The following is a 27,989-nucleotide window of genomic DNA, read 5'->3' on the forward strand; positions in this document are numbered from 1 at the left end:
CAAATCATGCTACCTTGCTGGTCTAAAATAATATTTTCATATTTTATATAAATATTTGTCTCCAGACTAACACAAAATAGAAAAAAAAATCTAAATAAAATGTTACTGTTTAGGAGCTTTTTGAAAACCATCTGCCCATCACATTGGATAGATGGTTATGTTTACGACCTCTGTTTTAGAGCTTTGCCATGTATGCTTTTTCAAACCAAGATCTCTGAAAAAGGAGCTGCCTTCCCTGGTAAGCTTTATTTAGAACCTTGATTTGGCCTAAAAGAAACTTTTCCAGTCTTGAGATTAGAAAAAATGTCAATTTATCCAAAGCCAGTTTGTTTTTTCACTAAATTTTTTTTGGTGGTTTCGTTTCATAGCAAACTTGAAGAAACAGCACAGAAGACAACGTTAAAACAAATATTGCAAGAAGGACAACTCAGAAAATTATTGAAAATAAATTGAATTTTAAAAAAGTGAAAAACAATGATTACCATTACTATGAAATTTGCTATTTAGAAAGTGACCATTTTAAAGTTGAATTTCTGAAAAGTATTCCTCCCTGAAACATTATATTGGCATTTCACTTTCAGGATCCTACATTTATATTTAAAAGGCTTACTGGGCTCCTGGGTGGCTCAGTTGTTTACGTGTCTGACTTCAGCTCAGGTCATGATCTCCCAGTTCATGAATTCAAGCCCTGAATCAGGCTCTGTGCTGACAGCTCAGAGCCTGGAGCCTGCTTTGGATTCTGTGTCTCCCTCTCTCTCTGTTCCTCCCCGAATAGCACTCTGTCTCTCTCTCTCAAGAATAAACAAACAATAAAAATAAATAAATAATAAAATAAGGGGTGCCCGGGTGGCTCAGTTGGTTAAGCATTCAACTTCGGCTCAGGTCATGATGTCACAGTTTATGAGTTTGAGCCCTGAGTCAGGCTCTGTGGTGACAGCTCAGAGCCTGGAGCCTGCTTTGGATTCTGTGTCTCTTCCTCTCTCTGCCCCTCTCCCACTCGTACTCTGTCTCTTTTTTTCTCTCTCTCAAAAATAAATAAACATTAAAAAAATTATAAATAAATAAGTAATAAAATAAAAGACCTGCAAAAATTAAAAATGAAAGAATCCTCCTCTGTTCCTTATTTTTTGCATCGCAACCATATATATTGCTATAGAACCCCATGAGATTTATGATTTTAATGAAATGTTAAAACTTCCAATAAAAAGACATTATTACTATAATTATTTGACAGTAAAATATTTCCTTTCTGACCATGCTCTATGCCCACTGTCAGTTGAAGGAACCCGGGGAAACTTGTGACTTTTCCAGTTTGTCAAAGAAACTCAAAGGATAGAGCCCTTAGGCATAGTCAAAGTAATAACGCAAATTCCACTACAATGGTTTTGATCCACTTTCACTGTTCCCTGGCCTACTAAATGGCTCTTTCTTCCATCACATGCAAGCTTCTGCTTACACTTAGGATAATTTTGAACATGATATAAATGGCTTGCAAGGAATGTATGGACTAGCTCTGTTTTAATTAGGATTATATTTGACTTCTAATCTCAGAAACCAAAGTAACAGTGTCTTTTAAAAAGTCAGAAATGTGTTTAACTCTCATATTCATGTATATACTTTTGAGTCTGTATGTCAAATTCTATAACGCCAGGCTCCTTCTGACTTGTTTCTCCATAATGCACAGCCTCTTTGCCCACCTAGTTAAAAAAAACTCTTGCAGTTCTAGCTATTACACCAACATTCCAGACAAAAGGAAGAAGAAATAAGGAAGACAAGAGCACAACCTATCACTTTAAAGACACATTGCAGAATTATTACACACTACCTCTGTTTAACTTCCAATGACTTGAACAGAGCCACGACTATGCATAAAGCTAAGAGATGTAGTTTTTATATGGCTAAGTACCAAGCTGAAAATTGAGACTCCCACAAAGCTATTCTTTTCCAATTATTCCTCAATTGAAGAAGGCTCATCTTCTGCAAGTTTCCTCTTAAGAGATGAGAGATTACAGTAATTCTTGTGTTCTTGCCTGTAAAAAAACTGATCTTCTGGAGACTTGTTAAATGAGGACATCTTGGATGGTTATTCAATTCTTGGCTTACATTTTAGTGCCCTTGAGTTTCCTGAAAATGCATCTTCATTTTTGTCCAGCTTTATACATTGCTTTCAAAATTCTGATGCCAACTTGATTTTTTTCCTCCCTTGTTAATTAACTCAATTTTCACCTTGACCTATGGAATTAAAACTTTACCTTTAAGTCCCAAAAGTTTTACTTACATATTTTGAAGTAGACTATCTCATGTGAGATTTCTCAGAAGTAAGGGGCTTTGAGGAATCTTAGATGGAGAGATCCAGGATCACTTAGCCACTCCTGTATGAAGCCAACCCAGGAAAACTTATGCAATCGACGGTACACAAACAGGAAATGAACTTTTATTATTTTATCCCCTAAGATTTGGGTTTACTATCATTTTTTATTTATTTTTTTTATTTACTTATTTTGAGAGAGAGAGCATATGCGAGTACACATGGGGGAGAGGCAGAGAGGGAGGGAGAGAGAATCCCAAGTAGCTCTTCACTACTGTCAGCATGAAGCCTGAGGTGGGACTCAAATGCACAAACCCATGAGATCGTGACCTGAGCCAAGATCAAGAGTCAGACACTTCACGGACTGAACCATCTAGGCACCCCTGGGTTTACCATCATTAATGATATATCAATCTGCCTTGACATACCAGAATTGAGTAAATTTATTTCAGAGGCTAAAAATATGAAGATATATATTCTGAAGTGGCAACACAACCAACAAAATTTCACAAAGAGAAAGAAAACTGTTTATATTCCTTACAAACATAATGCAATTCACATAAACTCTGACATATAGAAGAATAATATATTTCAATAAGTGGCAATTTCTTCAAGAATGGTAAGTTGATTTGATGTTAAAATATCCAAAAATATAATCCATGATAATAGAATAAGGAAGAAAACCCATGTCATAGTATTAATGGATAGAGAAAAAGCATTTGAAGAAAATACCCCTTTAAGTTAAAAGTTTTCAGTATATTAGAAAGAGAAGGAAATTTCTCAACCTAATAAAAAGGTATATACAAAAAACTATAGGCAATAACATACTTGACTGTGGAAAAATAAATGGATGCCTTTCTCCTAAGACTGGAACCAAAGAAAGGTTGTGACCTTTCATGAAGTCTATGAAACACTGTTTGCAGGCCCCAGTCAGTATAATTAAACAAGAAAAGAAAATAAATAAAAGAAATAAAGAACTTACAAAATTAAAAATTAAAAAAAAGTAATGCTGTCTTTATCTACAGATGATATCCTGTGTTCATGGAAAATCCTAAGAGCTGCTAATTTCTAGAATCTTGGAGTAAGGAGTGTGACAGACCATGTCCCCAGAGAAGCATTCATTCAACTGGTGAAAATCATAAATACCAAATCTTTTAAATGGAATATAGCAAATAAGGAAATATTTACTCAAGAAAATCAACTAAATCTCAGAAGAATGAAAATCAGTGGTACTTAGACTACAATACACTCCTATTTGTTCCCCAGTGCCCTTAACACATACATCTTTGCAAGCTTACTGTGAGAGAAGCTCTACTCCAGGTGGGTAAAGCTAAGAAAACAGCTTTCCCAAGCTCTCAGTAAAGGGCTATGGTTTCATCTTCAAGAATAAGGCCACTAGCATCTCTCACACCCCTCCCATATCTATATTCTAGAATCTCTATTACAGCCACCTGCAGCCCAAAGGACTAGGTTTCCCACTCAGCCTCTATTCAAAGGACAGAAGCTCTACCCCATGCAGTACAGAGTGAGAGCACTGGGGTCCAATCACCTGTACTTCAGCTCCCTGTGAAACAGAGATTCCTTGCCAAAAGGGGCAAGCCAAGACCAAGTGGCTAAATCTCACACCTGACATGTAGATTATGGTTATCAACTGGGAGACTTAAAACACAAAGATAATGCCAGTAGGGGATAGACAGAATTTAAGAACAGACAGTTCTACAACTCTAAGAGTTCTAAACTAATTCAGAGCTTGGAGAATTCATGACCTAAGGGCATTCTTGAAAACACAAGAAATCACAGAGGTGAGAAATTAAAAGGAGGTTGATAGTTCCAAGTTATTTTCACAATAAGAAAAATGGTAGCCCAGCTAAAAGTTTAACAGAGAAAATGAGGGAAGACAGCCAAGAGTCTTCTTGGAGACAAAGAAAGCCTGAAATTGGAAATACTGTCTCTGAAAAAGGATCTAACTTTAATTAGATCAGACTGTAGAGTGCGATATTGTGATTTATCATAAGAAGTATATATTTGGTCTTTGTCCTCTTTTCTGACACAGAGCTTCTAAAACCCTTAAAATTTCTTAAGTGGTGAGAATGAAAACGTATCTTTTGATATGTTAATGAGGTTACTTTTGGAGAGCTCCTAATGATGGGGGCTGGTTACTAGTGTAACCAGCTATGCTATTAGAGGAATGGCATTTCATTCCCACCCTGGGACCTATAAGAAGGGAAAAGGGGCGAGAGACTGAATTCAATCACCAATGGCCAATGATTTAATCAATCATGGTTTTGTAATAAAGTCTCTGTAAATACCCAAAAAGGATAGTTCCAGGTTGGTGAACACATGGAGATTCAAGGAAAATGGGATGCCCAGAGAGAGAGCAGAAGCTCAAGCCCTTTTCTCATACCTTGTCCTATGGATTTTTTCCATCTGGATGTTCCTGAGTTAGACATTTTGTAATAAACCTGTGATCTAGCAAGTAAAATGTTTCTCTTGAGTTATGTGAGCCACTTTAACAAATTAATTGTAACCTCAGATCTATAACAGATAGATTAGAAGCACAGGTGACAATGTGGACTTGTGACTGCACTCTGGGGATAGGGAGGAGGAGGGCAGGCACTCTGTATTGTCATGGGTGAGAGAGTCTGAGTTGTGTGAATGAAGGTCATGGTCCTTGGATTCCCTGAGACTTATGAGATTCATGTAGTGCTCTGCCCTCAAATAAAGACAGCCAGAAGGAAAGTAGCAAACACAAAGCAGTTTATTAAAGTAAAAGTACACTCTCAAGGTGGGAGAGCAGGCAGGTTCTGTGAGGTGGAATCAGCCCCTAGGTTGTTTTGGGATTGGACATTATTGGGTCTCTCTGGGCTGGGGGGAGCCGTGGTGTACGGTGGGGTGGTCTTTAATGAAGGCTGCTTCCAATCATTTGGGAAATTCCTCCCACAATTTGGGAGGGGGTGTTTTTGACCCTACATGTTTGTACTGGACCATCCTGGATGTCTTTCTCCATCAGGTGGGGATGTACCTACAATGCAAATGCATTACAATGAGTCTAAGGGTTACCCTGGAGCAGAGGTGGAAGAGGAGAGCACTTGTTCTTCACCTGAGCTTCTTTGGTCTGTCAGGCCCAAGTCTTGGAAGCCACAAGTTCAAGATGTTGTGCTCCTGGGCTTATGATGTCTAGTTTAAGTATCATCATTCTCACTTCCAGCTTATGTCTCTATCATACCCCTTCAATGACTTGGGACTCTGCCTAGGGCATTCCTTCTACTGCTCATGTCTAGTTCTTACCTAACCATATGACTGAGCCTTTAACCTGTGGGATCTGATACTATCTCCTGGGAGATGGTGTCAGAACTGAGTTGAATTATAGGACACCCTGCTTGTGTCAGAGCATTTCTTGGTGTATGTATGGGAAACCCACACACATAGACATTGGAACTGTGTGATCAGAACCCGTTAGGATCAATTCACGCCCAGGGCATTGTTGAAAACATAGATCAATCAGATGTTTATTAGTGGAGGCTAACAGGTAGGTGTGATATCAGTAGGAGATCAGCCAGAAACTTAATGGAGAGAAAAGGGAAAGTTACAGTCAAAAAGAACCTGGCCAAAACCATACTGATCGAAATTCAAGAACACTGTGTGCAAGCCTAATGCTATGCATTCTAAGAAGTGACATCAGAGGCTAAACTTTACAGTGGAAATTACTTTATTGAAGTAGTTTAGCCAAATCATTTAAAAAAATAAACAAGCTAACAATAACAATAATAACACGCCCCAGGTTGGGAGAAGGTAGTGTCAGTATATATTGCTACAATATTTTTTTAATTTTTTTTAACATTTATTTATTTATTATTGAGAGACAGAGAGAGACAAAGCATGAGCAGAGGAGGGGCAGAGAGAGAGGAAGACACAGAATCCGAAGCGGGCTCCAGGCTCTGAGCTGTCAGCACAGAGCCCAACACGGGGTTCAAACTCACCGCGAGATCATGACCTGAGCCGAAGTTGGATGCTTAACCAACTGAGCCACCCAGGCGCCCCTATATTGCTACAATATATTATCTAAAACATCCAGTTAAAAAAAAACCTATAAAACACACAAGAAAAAAGAAAGTATTGGCTATTCACAGAAAAACAAGCAGACGATAAAAACTGCCTTTTAGAGAAACCCAGATATTGGACTCACACAAAGATCTCAAAGCATCCACTACTATGATCAGAGACGTATGTAGAACCATGTTTAAAGGATTAAGGAAAAATGTTATGAAAATGCCTCATTAAATATAGAATACCAGTAAAGTTATAAGAAATATATATAAAGGACCAAAAGGAAATTTTGGCATTGCAAAGCATAATAATCAAAATCTACAAAGTAAGAATAATTACAGAAAACTAGAACAAAAGTAGAAATAACACTGAGGCCTATCTTAAGAAAACTTTGGCCTGACACCTTTGAATACAATAATCTGATGCATATTTGGAATAGAATGAACATATTTGAGGTACTTGGGGCAGATGCATTGCTATGTGGGTGCCACTTTGGAGGTATAAGATGTAAGGTAGGTTTTTTGTTTGTTCATGCATACACACATACATGTATTTATGTGTTTGTTGTATGCTCATGAAAAAGAGAGAAACAGAAATGGGCAAAGTAAAAAAAAATAATTTGAATGAATTTTCAGATGACACTTGAATTATATAGGACTAAATTTACTAAATAAAGTGAATTGATATTAATGACCTTTCAAAACAGTAAGCACCAGGCTCAGATGTTTTCATTGATGAATTCTACTAAATATTTAAGAAAGTAATGATACAAATTCTCTACAACCTATTTCAGGAAGCAGGGAGAAAATTTCCAGCTCATTTATGAAGGTAACATTACCCTAATACCAACCCAGATAAAATCACTGCAAGAAAAGAAAACTAAAGCCCAATATCTCTCACGAATACAGATGGGAAAACTCCACGATGTAATATTAGCAAATCACATTTAACAATGTCTTTTATATATATGTGTGTGTGTGTGTGTGTATATACATATACATATACATATACATATACATATACATATACATATACATACATATGTATATGTATGTATACATATATGTATGTATATGTATACGTATACATATATGTATATATATGTATACGTATACATATATGTATATATATGTATACGTATACATATATGTATATATGTGTATACGTATACATATATGTATATATATATGTATATGTATACAGAGAGAGAGAGAGAGAGAGAGAGAGAGACAAAAAGTAAAATTTATACCACATATGCGAGGCTCAACATTCAAAAGCCAATTAATGTAATCTCCCACTTCAATAGACTAAAGAATAAAATCATATAGGCACATCAATTGTTACAAGAAAAGTCACTTAATATAATGCCCATTCATGTTAAAACTCAGAAAACTAGGAATAGAGGGGAATTTCAGCAACTTGATAATATCTAAAACTAACATCATATTTAATAGTGAGAAACTGGACACTTTCCCCTTAAGATCTAAAATAAGCAGGGCCCCCTGGGTGGCTCAGTCAGTTAAGCATCCGACTTCGGCTCAGGTCATGATCTCACAGTTTGTGGGTTTGAGCCCCGCATTGAACTCTGTGCTGACAGCTCAGAACCTGGAGCCTGCCTCACATTCTGTGTCTCCCTCTCTCTCTGCCCTTCCCCGACTCATGCCCTGTCTCTCTGTCTCTCAAAAATAAAGCAAAAACATTTTAAAAAAACTAAAATAAGCAAAGATTCCCCTCCTGATCACTCTTATTCACCATCATACTGGAATCCTAGCTACCACAATAAGGCAAGAAAACAATATAAAAGTATACAAATTTGGAAGGAGGTAACTTAAGTGTTTTTGTTCTTAGATGACATGATTGCCCATGTGGAAAACCCAAAAGAAATAATGACAAAATTCCTGGAATTAGTAGGTGATTATAGCAAGGTTGCAGCATACAATGTTAGTATACAAATGTCAGTTATATTCCTATATCTTGGCCATGTAAACTGGATTTTGAATTTTTTTAGAAAATCACAATTTATAAGAGATCAAAAGAATGGAATTCTTAGACAGAAATTGAATAAAATATGCACAAGATCTATATGCAGAGAATTGTAAAACTTTGATGAGAGAATTCAAATATCTAAATAAATGGAGAGAAATGACATGATCATGGATTAGAACATAGTACTGATAAGACTGTCATTCTTGATTACTTGATCAAGAGATTCAATGCAATCCCAATCAAAATTCAAGCAAAGTATTTTGCAGATATTGAAATACTGGTTTTAAAGCTTATATGGAAGAGGAAAAGACCCAGTATGTCCAACATAATACTAAACAATAACAATATTGGAGGCTTAACACGGTATATGACTTCAATATCTATTAAAGGATATAATAATCAACACAGCATGGTATTAGTGAAAGACTAAGCACATAGATCAATGGAACAGAGTAGAAAGCCCAGAAGTAGACCCACACGAATACAGTCCACTGATCTTTGACAAACGAATAAGGCAATGTAAAGAAGAAAGGATAGTCTTTTACACAAGCAGTGCTGGAATATGAAAGAAAGAAAAAGAAAGAGAAAGAGTGGGGAAGGAAGAAAGGAGGGAAGGAAGGAAGGAAGGAAGGAAGGAAGGAAGGAAGGAAGGAAGGAAGGAAGGAAGGAAGGAAGGAAGGGGGAAATAAAGAAACTAAACACAGACTTTACACTTTTCACAAAAATTAGCTCAAAATGGATCAAAGACCTAAATGTAAGATGTAAAATATATTCGACTAGAAGATAATATAAAAGAAAAGTAAATGATTTAGGTTTTGGTGATTAGTTTTTAAATGCAACATCAAAACAACAATCTGTTTTTTTAAATTTATAAATTGGACTTTACTTAAAGTAAAAAATTTTGTTATTATAAGACACTGAACAAAAAGACAAGGCAATAACTGGAAGAAAGTATTTCTAAAATATGTCTCCTATAAAGGACTTATATCCAAATATCCAAAATATGAAAAGAACTCTTAAAACTCAACAGTAAGAAAACAAACAATCCAATTTTTTTTAATGGGCAAAATGTATGAAAAGATGTCTCAAAAAAGAATATATGGAAAACATGACAAGTAAGTATTTGAAAACATATTTAACATTATATGTCAGTAGGGAACAGCAAATTAAAATAACATGACACCACTATATACCTTTAAGAATGGCTAACATCCAATCAAAAAAATTGACTGTACAAAATGTTTTTGAGGATCTGGAACAGCAGGAGCACTCAGTCTTTGCTGATAGAAATACAAAATTGTACAGCCAATTTAGAAGACAATTTCACAGTTTCTTACAAAACTAAATACCACACCAAACGATCCAGCAATAATCCTTCTAGATATTTAACCAATTGAGTTGAAACGTCTTCCCACACAAACCTACATGTGAATGTTTGCAGCAACATTATTTATAGTTGCCAAAGGCTGGAAGCAACCAAGTTATCCTTCAATAGGTGAATGGGTAAATAAATTATTATGCATGCATATAATGGAATTTTATTCAATAATAAAAATAAATGAACTATTGAGCTATGGAAAACATAGATGCATCTTAACTGCATATTGCTAACTGAAAAGAGTCAGCCAGAAAATACAATGTAGTATATGATTCCACTTATGTAAATTTCTGAAAATTAAAGAAATATCAGTGGTTGCCAGAGATTTGGGGGTAGAAGTAAGGGAGAATTGAATAGGTGACATACAGGGGACTTTGGAATGTAAAACTATTCCAAATGATACTGCAATGAGGAATGCATGACATTGTGCTTTTGTCAAAACCCATAGAACTTCACAGCACATGGATTTAAACATAATGTATGCAATTATTTAGGAAGTTGAAGGATGCCAGGATGGAATAATGACTCTAATACAGCAAGCTAAGTGCATTTCATATGTATGAAACAACCTCACTGAAGAGGTCAGGATGTGTGCATGGGGAGATGTGGTGACAAAGTAACTTTGGAAACAAGTGGGTAAAAGAAACTATAAATAAGCACTGTATTATACTTGATAAAGTTTTCCAGTGGAAAGCAATTCTTATACAGCTATACACATATGTTGAAATTGAACAAATACCCAAATGTATGGTGGATGGAGGAAGCTAGGCTCTTACTGGTGAGGTGAGAATTTATGGATAAGCAAAAGGAGGCTAGAACAATCCACATGGTGATACATTATAGTTGTGACCATCAGTATGAACTCATATTCAGTTTTATATACATGTAGATTGTTAAAAAAAGAAATATTTATAGATATGTGTATATATACACATGTTAACATACACATATATACCTTCTTGTTCTGTCAGCTGAGCTGGCCTAGAAGCAAGGACACCTTGGTAGCAAAGAGTATACCTAATATCAATACCTTCATTTCTAACACCATTTCCCAGTAAAAGAAACCATGCTACTTGGAGAAGTGGCTGACTGTAGGACTTGAGCAGGAAATACATGTGATGAGACTGATGCATCTTGTTGAGTCAAATCAGAAAATAAATAAATAAAACCTACATTGATGGGGTGTGAAAAAGACATAGGAGCCACAGGGCACATTTCCCAAAGGCACATTTCCCAAAGTGTTAGAATGTTTCATCAACAAAATAAAACAATATTAAGCTAATACCCAAAGTATAAAATAAATATCCATAAGTCCATATGGAACAAACATAAATGATTGAAAAGACAAATCTCCCATGCAGAAGAATTCCAAATAATATGTGAAAACTACATGTAATCCAGTATCCTAAATGGGATCCTAGACCAGAGAAAGGAGCATTAGGGAGAAACTAAAAGAATCGTAATAAAGTATCAACCATAATTAAGGATAGTATATCAAAATTGTTTCACTAATTGTAACAAATATACCATATTAATACAAAATGTTAATAAGAAAAAACTAGATGTGGAATATAGAAGAACCTCTATATTATCTTCTTAATTTTTCTGTAAATCTAAAACTGTACTAAAATGTGTGTTTAAAAGATATGAAAGATCAGAAAAAGATATCACAAAGACATTAACTTTAGAAAAGCAGGAGGGATTATACTAATATCACATAAATCATGAATTCAATTTATTTTGGACAGTTACATTTATGAATAAAGTTCAAGAAATCAAAAACATAAGGACATTATGATTTTAGTTTCATGCTCTCTATTCACTAGAATCTCTTCCATATACTACTTTGAAATCAACAAATTACCTCCATAACATGTTTCCACATTATGTTGAAATTCTAAAGGTTAGATTTCATGATGAAATGTTCATCTCCCCACATATTCTCTTTTATGTTGTTGCAAATTAGCCAAGAAAAATGCCTCAGGCTCACTCATTCAGAGAAAATAAAAGGTGAAATATTGAGAATTTGGAGCAAAATTGGCTATTTTATGTGAAAGAGTAAAAAATTAGTTTCCCATTTGCAATAAGATATTTCTTATACTCAAAACTCAAGAAAAAGGAATTATCAAAGTGCATAAGCCATGGAAAATGATAACAAAATAATTTTTAAGAAGCCTTTTTAACCTATTCACATATAAAATTATCATATTACAATACTTCTCACATTAAATATCACTGTGCTAAAGGTTATTTCAACTGCAAACCAAGAGATAATTCAAATCGGTATACTACGTTCTTGCATCTCAAGATATTATATCATTATTTTTCATTCCCTTTTATAAATTACTGGAAAAATATTTTAACATCATTTTATTTAATGATTAGTAGCTTCTAAAAGGTGTTTATTCCATAAGAAATAATTCCCCATTTCTACTTTAATAAGTAAAAATAAAATAACTTGTCTATTGTGTAATCTCATCCATTTTATTCACAATATCATCACTTTGTGACTTAGATATTTAATCAATGTAAATCTGACTTTCTTTAAAGAATGATCATGGTTTTTATGTTAACTTTTAGTTTGTTCCCCTTAATATTTAGGAATTTAGGATAAAAGCATCCAACAACATACATGGGGATGAGAATCAGGCTGACATGTATAAAACTTCTGTTGATCACATTCTTTAGAAATATATGTCGGGGCTCCTGGGTGGCGCAGTCGGTTGGGCGTCCGACTTCGGCCAGGTCACGATCTCGCGGTCCGGGAGTTGGAGCCCCGCATCAGGCTCTGGCCTGATGGCTCAGAGCCTGGAGCCTGTTTCCGATTCTGTGTCTCCCTCTCTCTCTGCCCCTGCCCCGTTCATGCTCTGTCTCTCTCTGTCCCAAAAATGAATAAACGTTGAAAAAAAATTTAAAAAAATATATGTCACACTTATGTTTTAATTTTAAATCTCACAGAATTGGTATGATTCCAATTATTCACAACTTATATCCATTCTCATTTGATCTTATATTTTTTCCAATGAAAAAGCAATACAACACCTCACCCATCCCAACCCTGCCCCATGCAGAATCATTCATTACTGATTCCTGTTTACTTTCTCTGAGTAATGAGCAGTTTTGCTCCATATGATACCACTGATGAGGACAGAATTCCTAACAGAGTTGGCTTTAGTTGAACACTCTATGGTGCAATATGAAACTATATCCTTAAGGCCACTCACTGTGAGCTCTCAATATGGGAACACACTGCAGCCTCCCATCCACTGACACTCACAAATTTTCATATATCCTCCTACCAATTCCACTTTTCCTAAATTCAACAATTTAATTAACTAAATGTATTTAAATTACAATGACAATAATATGAAAATGCAATAACAAAAAAACTAGAAATATAAATACCTATATAGAGAGATCATAAAATTCTACTGAGAGACATAAAGAAGGATAAAATAAATATACGAAAATCATTCTGGGGGTACCTGGGTGGCTCGGTTGGCTGATCATCTGTCTTGATTTCGACACAGGTCATGATCTCACAGTTCATAGGTTTGAGCCCCAAACTGGGCTCTGCACTGACTGCACAGAGCCTGCTTGAGATTCTCTCTCTCCCTGTCTCTCTGCCCCTCCCCAGAAAACACGTTCTCTCTCTCTGTCTTTCTTTCTCTCTCTCAAAATAAATAAACTTAAATCATTCTGGGGGCACCTGGGTGGCTCAGTTGGTTAACCTTCTGACTTCAGCTCAGGTCATGATCTCATGGTCTGTGGGTTTGAGCCTCACATCAGGCTCTGTGCTGACAGCTCAGAGCCTGGAGCCTGCTTCAGATTCTGTGTCTCCCCCTCTCTCTGCCCCTCCCCTGCTCATGGTCTGTCTCCATCTCTGAAAAATGAATATACATTAAAAAATTTTTTTTAAATCATTCTGTAAGATATTTCAGCATAAATATAAAATTATAAAATCCCAACAATTGAGTGTGGAAATCCATCGTGATCCTTAACAGCATTCATTGTGTTTACTTTCTTGTTTTGCTTAGTTTAATTTTTGTTATTTTTCTAGATTTTGGAAACATCTAAGTATGAAATTTTATCTAGTAAAATAAATACTTGTAAGTAGCCAGGAAATTTATGTTTTAAATGTTGTAAAGGAGTCTTACTATATGACATACTAAAAGAGTATTTAAAATTATAGTAATTAAGTAGTAATGGTTCACAATTAGAGTCAACTGAAATAATCAGTAAATAATTTCAAGTAAATACATACTAAGTACTATATCACTCAATTCTTTTCCAGTTCCAAATGACTAACACAAAATAACTCAAGTGTAAGGCTAAGAAGGACTTAAGGCAAGGTTTAAAGGATGCTCAAATTATATCTTATGCCACCAGGAAGAGATTTTCTATCTCTCTTTCTCATCTCCTTTCTCCTTCCATAAATCTCCATATTTAGCCAGTTTTCCATTCAAGGTAGATATTGTAACATAATATCCTGTTTCCTTCCCCATTGAAGTTCAGGTAGAAAAATCATAAGAATTTCTTCCCCAGAATATTTAGTAAACATCACAGTACACCTTTTTGATCAAATGGCAATACAGAAGCCAATTAATGGGCTGACAGAAGCCTTGTTCATTTGTTCTATAGAAACAGTTTGGAGGTGGAGCTTTATCAGTAAGTTGTACAAGTTAAGTATTCCCCATACAGCTGCTCCCTAAAATAATTTTTGTCTCTTCAAATGACAGGTCTAGTTTTGAAATTCACACATTCTAATTTTCAAGTTTAGTTTTGTTATTTAATTATTTAATAGTAAAAAGGCTGAATTTCTCTCATGGAGAGAATGTTGTAGAAGTATGTGATGTAATGCCAGAAGAGCTGGAAACGAAAATGTAGATATATTTGTTTTGACTTAAGGGAAAGGACATTTCTTTTACCAACAGAGCAATGGGTAAATATGGAGAAAAGTTGGTAGTTGTAAGCAGAGAGAACACTTGCTTAATGAACTAATCAGGAAGAAAGATTACATAATGGAAGTAAAGAGGAAATGATGAGATACAAATCTTGAAGAAAGAGTGGAAGGTGCTGAGAAACTAAATAGATGATGGAGTTGCTAGTCCTCTTGAAACTGGAGAACAAAAATTTTACTTGCATCTAGGCACTTTATTATTAGTCACTTTATTTTATCTAAAAGGGACTTTGAGTTACTACCTTGAAACAAACATGCAGTATGTTCTGCAAACCCTGAACAGTTGAACAAATGGATAGGAAAGGCAATAGAATTGCGTATAATGGCAAAAAGATTAATTGATGTCATAGATGATGGGATCTGGGCTGGACAGAAAAGAAAAAGAAGTTTAAAATGAAATAACACCTAGAAAAGGAAAGTGCAGAACTTGGTAGATCTGAAAAGAAGGCTATTAATATTGAGAGAGTGATAGAGAAGCAAAACTTTGTTCAAAGAAAGCAATATTCCTTTCAGAGCTGGAGAGATTTCAAGAAATGAATTCTGTGTTGTGACCATAGGAATGAGCTTGCTAAAGTGACATGTGAATAAAGATCATTCAAATTTAATTGGACTGTGTGAAAGTATTAATGTGTCTTTTCTAGGCTTATCCAAGTTTAACCAATGTTGTAATGGAATGGTTCTATGAGAAATGATCAGAAAAATTTAATCTAGCCCTAGATTCTTCATGCTCCATTTTCTAGTAATAGACTTAGAAACACTTTAAACTGGTGTTTAAAGTTTCAGTCATGTATGTGATAACTCACCCACTCATCCTTTAAAAAAAAAGTATTAAGGATCTTATTTGTCAGGCATTGTTATATACATGAGTGATATAAAAATAATATGACATGGTCTCTCTCTGAAAGAACAAAATATATAGGATGGATATTATTATGGCAGAAGACATGAGACACAGTAGCAGAAAGATGGGGGAGTAGAATTGAGGAATGGGATACCAAGGAGAGCTCCATTCTCTAAATTAACTGGAGGAAAAGAGAAAGAAAAATAGATGTTTTACTCCCGAAAAATTTTTTAAGGATGGACTTTAAAACCACCAATAAGATGAAACCCATAATCCTCTTAATCAAGGGGAAAAGAAAATGCTTTGACTATCTGAAAACTATCCTAATCAGGAAAGTTACTGGAACTGTGCTGATTAATACCATATTCAAATGATTATTAACAAGGAGCAATGTGGTGCATTAATATAAAATTTTGAAATATTAAATTCAATGTATTTTTATATTTTTAGAAATGAATACTGGGAATTTATAGGATTTAAATCTGGGAATATAAATATAACTCAAATGCTAACATATGCTATAAAAACTACTGGTAAATAATCCATATAACTCTAGAACATATATGTCACTCTTTATTTGCAGTATTTTCCATCTACTGTGTTATTCAAAGAATGATAAAAAATATTAAGTTATCCCAACCAAGAAATCATGAAAACTTTAACACGTAGTTCTTAATTTCACATGTACTGAGAAGCCTTTCAAAACCTAGATAATATGCATTTATTCAAACTTTTCATTTACCAGTATTCATGTCCATAAATCAGCTTGTCTTTTATACACTAGGATAATGTATATCCAGGTTCTGTTGCTGCTAAGATCCAGGCATGTCTGGACATATTTATCTCTTAGGAAGCTTCTATTTATATAGAAGTCTTAGGGCAGAAAGAAACAGACAAGACAAAACCTGACCTAATATCAAGCCTTAGTCTTCTGAGTTAAAGAGAAATTTTATATATGATACAGCCACTATCATACAGATTTAATATTTAGCTTAGCCCTCAATGGAGTTATCTCTCAGTTGTGTAGTAAGCAGCATAGGAATGAAAAGTTGAAAAAGATTATATTCTGAACTCTCTAAAACCTTTGGGAATACTCAGAACTTTTTTGAGATCTTTCTAATAATACTTTAAAAAAATGCTTCCTCATATATCTTTCAAGAAGTAGGCTATGCTATGTAACAGATAAACACAGAAATCAGTCTGATGTGAGTTGGGAAGTCTTTGTCCAATTTACAGCTAGAATGTTTAGATCATATGATCTTCTGGGCCATAATATTGAGGAAGAGAGGAAAGATGGCATACTAGCTCTTAACTGTCCTGGCCCAGAAGTGCCGCATATCACCTCCACTCATAATTCAATCTCATAGTTCAATCACAGTGTCTCAGCTAACTTCAAGAGAAGCTAGGAAGCGAAGGTGCTCTCAGGAGCCGAGGGAAAACTAACTAACTAACTAACTAACTAACTAACTAACTAACTAACTAACTAAATAAATAAATAAATAAATAAATAAAAAAACAGGATTTGCTGAAAGCTGGCCTCACACTATTCTGCCACACTGATGCAGGTTAATGTCTACTTTCAGCATTAGGTGTCAGGGTGTCAGCAATGTTTCTCAGAGTGCAATGGGTACTAGGTTAGCAGGTGATTCTGGAGGGCAGTGGCAGAGGTTAAAGTACAAAGTTGAACACTACTGGAGTAACAGCTGAGCTGAGTAGATAGGTGCAGCCATATCTACAGGAGGAAGGGAGACATCCTTACCCAATAAAAGCAGAGTGGCCCAAGGGGGAAAGAAAAATATGATGCCTGTACTATGAACCATGCTAACCAGCACAAGTAATCTTGTGAGAAATATCACAATATAAAATTAAGGAAAATATGCTGGGAGAAATGGAGAAACTAAAGTTACACGTTTATTTTATGCTTTCTCATATTTCCACTTTCATTTTTTTGTTTGTTTGTTTGTTTGTTTGTTTTTAAGTGGTCCTATGTTTAATTCTCAGGTGCAATCAAAATAAACACATTAGACTTTTCACACTTTTATTGGTGAATTTAAGATGAGTCGGATTTAGGCAGTTTATCTTTGAATTTCCAGCTTGGAATGCTCTTGTGTTCTATTATGTTCTGTAAATATTTGTTGCTTCTTTTTATGTGGAAAGCATTACTAAAGGCATTGAAGGAAATATAAAGTTAAATAAATGTTTCTTCCCCTCAGGAACATTTAAAAAATAGAATGGTGAGTTAAATTCACAAATATTCATGAATCAAAACAAACAATAGTAAGTGCAGTAAATGTGGTACAAAGTGATGTAGAAAATGAACACAGAGAACACTTCTAATTTGGGAAAAAAGAAAAACTGAAAACCAATCTTCTAAAAAAAATTACCTTCTCTTTAAATTTCCATCCCAACAATTCTAATGAAAGCAATCATAAGCTTTGTAGGGATTAACAAATCAATCCCTGATCTCTCTCAAACCCCAGATAATCCCCCACTTCCTGCTGAACACATCTATTATCATCTTTCTCCATCCTCCTGACTGCTACTAGCACTGCTGTTTTTCCAGTCAACTGGCTTAAAACCAATTTGTTATTAACTTTCTTTTATGTATAATTTTCTATATTCAATTAGTTGAAATTTCCTTTTCCCCCTTTACAGTCTACCTTATCCTAATTTGGCATTATCTGCCTGCTGTATCTTACCGTAATATTATTTCTCTCTGTGCTCTATGGTTCCCCTCTTAAAGCTCTCTCTGGACACATCCTACATGACTGCAGTCAGCCACCAGTTTGTCCTTTCAATGCCCTGGCCTCTGTTAACCAAATAGAATGTTACATTATTCAGAATCTATTTGGTTTATGATGTTTTACTCTATCTAATATTACACTGTTTTGCTTATGACTGGCAATACCTTGCACCTATTAGGTACATTTTGAGCTGAAATGAATTCTATAAACTACACCACTTAAAACTGAAAGAGAAACTGTGAAGCCAGTAGAAAAAAGATACCAAAATACTTTTTGAATAGTTTCTCCAACATTCTAAACTGTATAATTTAGATAATGATAATTAGATTGTATTAGTGGTATATTTCCAATTTAAAATATTTGTCACTGATAATACTTTGTAATAATATAATTCACTAGAATGATAGATGTGGCTTCTTCCAGAGGGAACAAAAAAATGAATTTTTCTACTTAGATCCAATAGTTTCTTTGGGTCCTTCAAAATTATAGAAGTTTTAGAAATAGAAAAAGTATTCCTATTTACCACTTTATAACAAAAAATGTTGTAACATTATTAACTCTAGGACGGCTTGCCAAGTCCCATCAGACCTTGCAGGAAAAGGTCAAAATTATTTATACATTATTTTATGCTCCAATATTAGTAATAGGTTAAGGGGAAGCGACTATTTAAGAAAAAAAATGGACCTTTTAAAGATCTCGAGTGGAAGTACTGCCAAGGAAAAAAATTATGAGATCATAGAACTCTAGTAAAAATGTCAACTTGCCTGTTTCAGTGTTTTATACATTGGTTAGTAGTTGTGCCAGGATATCTTTTCACAACGGAAAAGAATAAATTATGCCACCATTATGTGAAATATATGGACCCCCACAGAGAATGCTTTCCTTTATAGATCCTGTGCACTGTGGCCTCAGTTCAGCTCATAAAACATGGAACTGTCAAAACATCTTATGATTAGTAGTGAAGTATATTTTGAGTATTTCAGGGGGAGTACTTGGTTTATTATTCAAAGTGAAGATTGTATTTCAAGGGAAACTAATACTAGAAACAATAAAATTATGTTGCATGATGTTATATATTGTCTTTTTGGCAGAAAGTAGGTTCATTCATTCTCTCCAAACATATTTAAAATTTTATGAGATTATTATAACAACATAAAACACAAAAGCCTAAATCACCAAAGCTTTTAGTTTATAAAAAATGAAATCTGGAAAAATTCCTTTTTGGGGGGTTCCATGATCTTTATCACTTTAAGACACTATAATTAAAGAATGCTATAATTGATTGTTTACATATATATATACATACATATATGTGTGTATACATATATACATATATACTTGTATATATATACATAAATACATATATACACATGTGTATATTTTTACTGAAAATAGCTATGCAAGAATGACTGAACAGTGATTTTTTATGTGTACGTGTGTATATATGTATATATGTACACATAAAAAATCACTGTTCAGTCATTCTTGCATAGCTATTTTCAGTAAAATTGTGAGAAAGATCTAATAGTAAGTAACAAGTACCTAAAGGTGAAATGAGATTATGGAATATAATTTTATTTCCCCTACGGACAAGATGGTATATGAAGCCAAAGTCAGCAACAGGTAGTAGTTTGTACTGGTGGGGACTCTGTCATAAGCAATGGTCAGGATCCCAGAATGAAGAGCTGGCATCAAAGAGAGCTGTAAGGACTCATTTATTCCTTAACATACAAATATTTATCAAACACCTACTGGGTGCATTTCATTTCTCCAAGTACTAAGGAAAGAATAGTAAATAAAACAAAAAATACATTCTTAGGGGGGTTACATGACACTGAAGAGAAAGTAAACAAATGTACAAATATATAATATAATATCTGGCAATAATAGTGCTGTAAAGAAATAGAGTTGGCTAAGGGATAGATGACTTTCTAGTAGCCCCTGTGAATCAGGGATGCTGGAGAGGACTGGAAAACCAGAGGACTAAGCAATGTCAGGCTGTTTCCTTCCTGTTCCTGATAGTGTCAGCTTCACACTGGTTTTTCATCCTGGTCGTGACAACTGAAACCAGCAGCAGCAATTGATGCCAGTTTGCTGTCTTTCCAGCAACCCCAGACATAGTCCCTTTGGGTCCCTTCAGAAACAACAGTACCACAGCTAGCATATTCTACGTGGTCCTGTCCTCACATTGCCTGTCCCCCAACTTCACAACACTAGGACCAGTCAAGCAAGTCTGAGATCTGGAAGTTTGAGATCCAGCTTCACGGTGTCCCCCTTATGCTTTTAATTTTTAATAATTCCAAACTTTTCCATTAGTTCCACAACTCCCAGGTGGGATAGCTGCTTTCTGCAGTTACTATCTCCATGATATCTCAGCATTCATTTTTTTTTGTCCTTTTTCTCAGTTCTTCAATATCTAGTTACCATTATCTTTTACTTTTTATATTAAATTCACTGAGTTAACATAACTAGTGTTACTTCCCTCTCCTAACTGGACCTTCAATGATATACTTCTAAAACACAAATATATAATTTGTCTTCCCAGTTGCTCCCTGTGTATATGTATACACACACAAGCATACACACAGATACACAAAGACACACGCTCACTCACACACATATACACAAGGTTGCCTCTTCCAGTGTTCTTTATCTCAGTTCACACCACCATCATACAACCAGTTTTGCAAGACAGAAATCAAGACACTGCTCTTAAAAACCTTATCTCCACTACAATTCAATTAATTTTCCTCTTAAGTATCTCTAAACTCATGTTTTCTACATCTTTCCTTCCACTTCCTTCCTTCTACATCTTTCCTTCACTGATATATGCCTCCAATCTATATGTACCCTTCACGGTCCTTTACCTGATCCACAGTTATGGCAACCCAATTAGATATTTTTATTCACTCTATATCAATCTTTAATCAATAGTTGAAACCATCTAGACATTTTCTTTTTTTTTAATGTTTATTTATTTTTGAGAGAGACAGAGACAGAATGCAAGCAGGGGAGGGGCAGAGAGAGAGGGAGACACAGAATCTGAAGCAGGCTCCAGGCTCCAAGCTGTGAGCACGGAGTCCCATGAGGGGCTTGAACTCACAAACCACAAGACCATGACCTGAGCTGAAGCTGGATGCCCAAATGACTGAGCCACCCAGTCTCCCCTATTTAAAGACTTAATTTAGTTAATGCAATTATCCTCAATCCTCACTCCTTTCCTTAGGATACAAACTAACATCTTTAACATCATCTATAAAATCTTGAAACATCTAGCCCTTGTTTATCACTGTCAGTTCATCTTTCAATATGTCCTACCTACATTTTGTACTTCATCACGCTTAATCTTCATTAATTTATTGATTGTTCCAGGAATCATTCAAGGATTCTGTATATGCTGATTCTTCTACCTGGAATGCACTTTTTTTTTTTCTCAAATGATTAATCGTCCATGACTTTATCCTGCATGCCTTAGCTTAAATGCTTCTTCCACATTGAAGCCTATTCTAAATCTCCTCATTACATTACACTTCTTCTAATTCCTTCTCCTTGCTCATTCTGTTTCTGGGCTTGAGTCCTTAGTCGATGCATGGAGAAAGCTGAGCTGAAATACCAACAAATTAATTCCTCAGAAAACAATCCCCAAACAATGAAAGTTGGCAGATAAATAAATCAGCTTTTTTGACCTCAGGTATGACAACACTTATATTTCAAAAGTTCCCAGAGATCTTCAACAGGAGTACATCAAAATTGTCCATAATCAGAACCCACTCATTAATCTAGCCAATATACTCTTCTCTTTTTTCTCAGTCTGCCATTCCATATCAGTAATTCTAGTGAGCATCTCACAAACATACTACTTGTACTGAAATCTCTGTCTCAAGTTTACATCAGGTAGAACCTAAAACTAAGACATTATCTATTGTGGGGTCTTTGCCCAAATGTCAGGTGGCTATTGGTAGTCAGTTCACACTAAAGTAATGCCATAAAAATTTATGGGGATCTCTGGGAGCATGAAGAATACTTTAAAGCCCTAATACTCAACTAGAGGTGATTTTGCCTCCCAGGGGACATTTGGCAATATTTAGCAACATTGTTACCACTAGTTGGGGAACTACTGACATTTACTAAGTATAGGTCAGGAATACTGCTAAACAAACCACGATAAATACACAGAACAAGAATTATTCTGTTCAAAATGTCAATGGTGTTGGTGTAAAGCAATCCCTGTTTTAAGATAATATGACTGGGAGTCAATCATATTGCTGAGGTATTCACAAATCAAAGCTTTAAAATTATTGTATAAGAAAAGAAGAGCAGCACCTAGGTGGCTCAGTCAGTTAAGCATCTAACCCTTGATTTGGGCTCAGGTCATAATCTCACAGTTTATGGGTTTGGCCATACATCAGGCTCTTCACTGATAGTGTGGAGCCTATTTGAGATTCTCTCTCTCTCCCTCTCTCTCTGCCGCTTCTGCACTTTTGCTTTCTCTCTCAAAATAAATAAATAAAACTATAAAAAGGGGAAAAAAAGAAAAAAAATAAATGCCTAAAATCAAATACCTTAAGTCTCTCCTTAAGGAGATTTAGAAAAAAGAGAAAAGTATATCTAAAATAGGTAGAAGGAAGAAAATAATAAAGAGCATAAATGGTTGAAATAAAAAACAGACAAATGACAGATAATGTTAACAAAGCCAAATTTTCTTTTTTAAATATACAAACAAAAAATAATAATCACCTAGCTATAATAATCAAGAAAATAAGAGCAAGAACTGAAATTAATAATATCCAGAATGAAACCAGGGATATCACTACGTCTCATATAGAGATTAAAAAGATAAAATGTAAATACTATGAAAAACTCTATCCCAAAAACATTTTGACATTAAATGAGATGGAAAATATTTTCCCAATGCAAGTTACAAACACTGACACATGAGGAAATAGAAAACCAGAGTAGCCCATTTACTATTTAAGAAAACAAACTTACTATCAAACATGATCATATAAAGAAAACTGAAGGTCCAAATGATTCCACTCATGAATTCTAACCAGCATGTCTTAAACATATTTCACTAACAGTACAGACTCTTCAGAAAATAGAAGATAAGGAAATATCTCCAAACTTACTACATGCTATCAATATGACCTAATATCAAAATGTCAACAGACATTAAAATTTTTAAAAATTGCAGACCAATACCCCTCATGAGTGTTGATGCAAAACTACTTAACAAAATGATAACCAAAAACATCAAGTAGAAAATAAAAAGGATAAGAAACCGTGAAGGCAAATCTGCTTTAACATTTGAAAATCTGTGTTCAGGAGGTATACCATTAAGAAAGTAAAGAGGAAAAGTCATATGGTTATTGTAGTAAATTAAGAAAAGGAATTTGTAAAAATGCATTATCTATCCATGATAAAAATTCAGAATCTTAGGAATAGATAAAAGCCTCCCTCAATTGATAAAGAAACATACATGTAAAATTTACAGCCAACATCACAGTTAAAAGTTAAATATTGAATAATTCTCCTCCCGTGATTAAGAACAAAGCAAGGGTGCCCATTCTCACCATTTCTATTCAACCCTGTACTGGAGTCTTTAGGCATTGTAATTAAGCAAGAAAAAGAATTAAAAGGCAATCTAAAAAACAAACAAACCAACAAACAGAACTCACTCCCTACAATTCTTTATGAGATAAATCTTTAGAAATTAACAAAACTGCTACTAAAACTCATAAGTGAATTGAACAATGTCTTGAGGCACACAATCAATGCAAAAAGAAAAACCTTGTACTTACTTTCAGTATCTAACGATAGGAAAATAGATGATTTTTAAATTTCCGTTTACAAGGAGTATGTATCCAAAAAAAAACAACCACATAAAATACTTAGAAATAATTTTAATCAAATATAGCTGAGATCTCTAAACAGAAAAATAAAAGGCATTCCTATGAGAAATTAATAAATACAAACAAATGGAAAGGTATTAGTCAAAGAGGTACTAGTCAGAGACTAGTAGAAACAGTAAACTTAAGATACAAATTCTGAATTGATCTATAGATGATGTAACACCATCCCAATCATACTGCCAACAGATTTTTCCCCAAGAATTTGACAAACTGATGTCCAAATTTGCATGGATAAAAGGAATATTAAAGAAATCCTGAAAAAAAAAAGGATGAAGTTGGGGAACTTATATTACCTGGCTTTATAAGACTTATTGTAAAGCTACAGTAATCAAGACAATGTGGTACCAGCATAAGTAATGACAAACAGGTCAGTAGAACAGAATAGAGAGACCAGAACTACATCTATATTTTTATAGTCTTTTGAGGGTCTTTTTTTCAGCTTTATTGAGATATAACTGACATATAATATTGTATAAGTTTTAAGGTAGACAACTTATCAGTTTGATAGCATATATTGCAAAATGATTACTACCAGAGTGTTAGCCAACAATTGTATCATGTCACATAATTACCATTTCTGTGTGTGTGTGTGTGTGTGTGTGTGCATGTACATGCGCGCGCATGTGGTTGAAAACACTTAAGATCTACCCTCTTAGCTACTTTCAAGTATATATTACAGTATTATTAAATATACTGACCTGTTGTATATTAGTTCCCTAGAACTTATTTATCTTAAAGCTGGGTTTGTACTCTTTGACCGATATCTCCCCATTTCCCCAGTTATTTGTTTTTTAACAAAGATGCCAAACAATACAATATTTAAATACATGATTTTACAATAAGTAGTGCTGGAACTATTGAATATATGTAAAATAAAAATGACCATTGACTCCTAATGAAGGCCATAAGCAAACGTTTGAAATGGGTCATAAATCTGAAAGTTAAATCTGTAAAGCTTTTAGAAGAAAGTGTATGAGATGTCTTAGCTGTTGAGAATAGGCAAAGTTCTATGAGAGAAACATCAAAGTGATGACATTAAAAGATAACATTAAAAAAATGAAGGATAATCCGAAGACTGGAAAAAAAATGTTCACAGGACACATAGCTGACAAAAGGTTGATATCCAGGATATATACATAGGTATATACACCTCAATACTTTTTTTAAAAAGGAAAATTATTGTAGCAAATACCTCAAAAAGGACATACACATTGTCAATAGCATCTGAAAAATGCCCTACAGTATTTGTTAAAAAATAAACCCACAATGAGGTCTCACTCTACACCTATCAGAAAGGCAAAAAAAAAATAAAAGCAGACAAGCATTACCAAATATTGGCAAGGATGTGGAGCAGTAAGAACTCTCATACATCATTGGTGGAATTGTAACATGGCAAACCACATTTAGAAAAAGTTTGGCAGTTTCTTTTCAAAATTGTTTTCAAAACTCTAACTAAAGCAAAACAATCAAACTAAGAAAAAAATTGTTATCCTATAAGTATAGCAATTCCAGTCCTAGGTACTTACCCAAAGAATTTGAAACATATAATCCAAAAGATTTTTACAGGAATGTTCCTCACAGATTTACAAAATAATAAAACTTGGAAATATTCCAGGTGTCCATCAACAAGGAATGGCTAAACAACTATGTTGTATTCACACAATGGAATATTATCAGGAATATAAAAGAACAAATTATTGATACATGCAACAAACTGGATCAATATGAAAAGTATTATGCTACGAGTTCTATTAACTAAAACTGTATAGTACTGACACATGAATAGACAAGCAGATTGTTGGAATAGAATAAAGGTCCAGAAACAGATCCAAGTGTATATAGAAATTTATTATATATCACATGATAAAGATGGAATTTCAAATTAATAAGGCAAAGAAGGACATTTTAATAAATGGCACAGGGACAACTGGTTAGCCATTTGGAAAAAGATAAAATTAGATCCATACTTCACCACATACTCAAGAACTTAATTCAAATGGATCATCGATTTAAACATAAAAAAAAATGGAGCCTACAAGTGCTAGAAGAAAACATATATGAATTCCTCTTTAATTTCAGCATCAGGAAAAGACATTCTAACCATAATTTAAAAGCCAGAGACCTAGAAATGGCAGCTAATTTTACTGCAACAAAACAAAATAAGAAAATCCACTATAAACAAAGTCATAAGACAACTGACAAGCTTGGAAGTATGTATTGTAAGCTTGTGATACATATTCCAGATGAAGGGTTAATTTTCCTAACATGTAAAGAACTCTTAAAAGTTGGGAATGCTGGATCAAAAACCCAAAAGAAAATTAGGAGAAGGATACAAAAACAATTAATATTAAAGGTATAAAAATAGCCCTAAACATGTGCAAAGGTATTTATTCTCACTCACAGAGAAATGTAAATGAAAACATCAATAAGACAGCATTTCTCATTTATCAGGTTGGTGAAAATTAATAAGAATGACATCCTGTTCTGTTGACAAAGCTTTGGGAAAACTAGCACTCTCATTCATACATTGCTTCTGGGAAGGTAAATGCTAGAACCCTTCTGGAAATAAATTTCCAATAAGCTAGCACAATTACATATACACTTATTTTTTCACCCAGATACACTTTTTTTTGATCCAGTAAATCTAGGGATTTACTCCATTTATACACAACTCCAAGATAAAAATGCATATATACAAGGCTATTCATTGTGACAGTACTTATAATCGCAAAATTTTGAAAACAATAAAAATGCCCATGCCCAGAAGAACGATTAAATAAACTATGGAACCCACACAATGGAATATTATGCTTCTGTAAAAAGAATGAGGAATATCACTACATAAAAATATGGAGTGATATCCAGGATGGATATATTGTTAAGTAGAAAAGCAAAATGCAAATTCATATGTATAATAAGTTACCTTTCATGTAAGGAAAAAGGAAGAAATAAGAAAATATATATCTATCCACTAATTTAAAACAAAAATGACACAAGAAATTAAATGGATTACCGGTAGGGTGTGAGTGGAGACTGGGTAGAAAGATTGGGGAATGCAAACAGGATGATGTTCTCTTTTTCTCAGTTAATCATAAGCAATTAATAAACATAGTTTTCTTTACAAAATCTAAGAGCAAACGATCAATAAAGGTGCTCTCTCCTTTTGTCTGCTAATATCATAACATATATTCCAAACTGTATGTAGAGTTTTTCTTCCTTGTTTCTCTTCTCTGCCTTAAATAAAACTTTAAATGTCCATTTGACTTTACTGAGACATTTTAGATTTTTTTTCAGGAAACCTCAATTCATTCAGGGTTATAGCTTTCATGACAAAAATTTCTCCCCTGGTCTGTCTTACTTTTACAAAATACATAGTTTTTAAAAGTCAAAGACTCTGAGTTTGAACACTGGTTATTACTTAGACCATTTATTTTCTTCACATGGGTGTTTGGAGATAAATAATGTGTAAACTATCCAATACTCAGGAAAAGTACTCAGAAAATGGTTTTCCTGTCCTTTCAAATTACTACATACCTTAAAGAGTTAAATGTGTGACTCTCAGCAGATTTGATCATTAAATAATTGCATGGATTGTTCAAGTACAATTAATTGGATAATTTCTTTTAATTCTACATATTTTGGCCTAACAAGATAGTTTAATTGAAAATGTGACAATTAAGAAAATTCTTAGATATTAAGGCAATTATCAGTTATATTTAGTCAAGTTTTTGAAGGGCACAGGACTGATGTTTAAAAAAGAGAGCATTCAAAGACATTTAAGTTTTATTTCCTTTTTGGTCAAGTTTTTTAAAG

General features: G+C 34.2%; 1 long non-coding RNA gene across 1 annotated transcript in view; it reads right to left on the reverse strand.

Moving 5' to 3' along the window:
- LOC109491384 overlaps window positions 1-27,989 on the reverse strand; it is a 251,974-nt gene that overhangs the window by 40,736 nt on the left and 183,249 nt on the right. The window lies entirely within an intron of this gene.

This window comes from Felis catus, chromosome C2 (genome assembly GCF_018350175.1).
Source record: "Felis catus isolate Fca126 chromosome C2, F.catus_Fca126_mat1.0, whole genome shotgun sequence".
In the NCBI taxonomy this organism is placed as follows: domain Eukaryota; kingdom Metazoa; phylum Chordata; class Mammalia; order Carnivora; family Felidae; genus Felis; species Felis catus.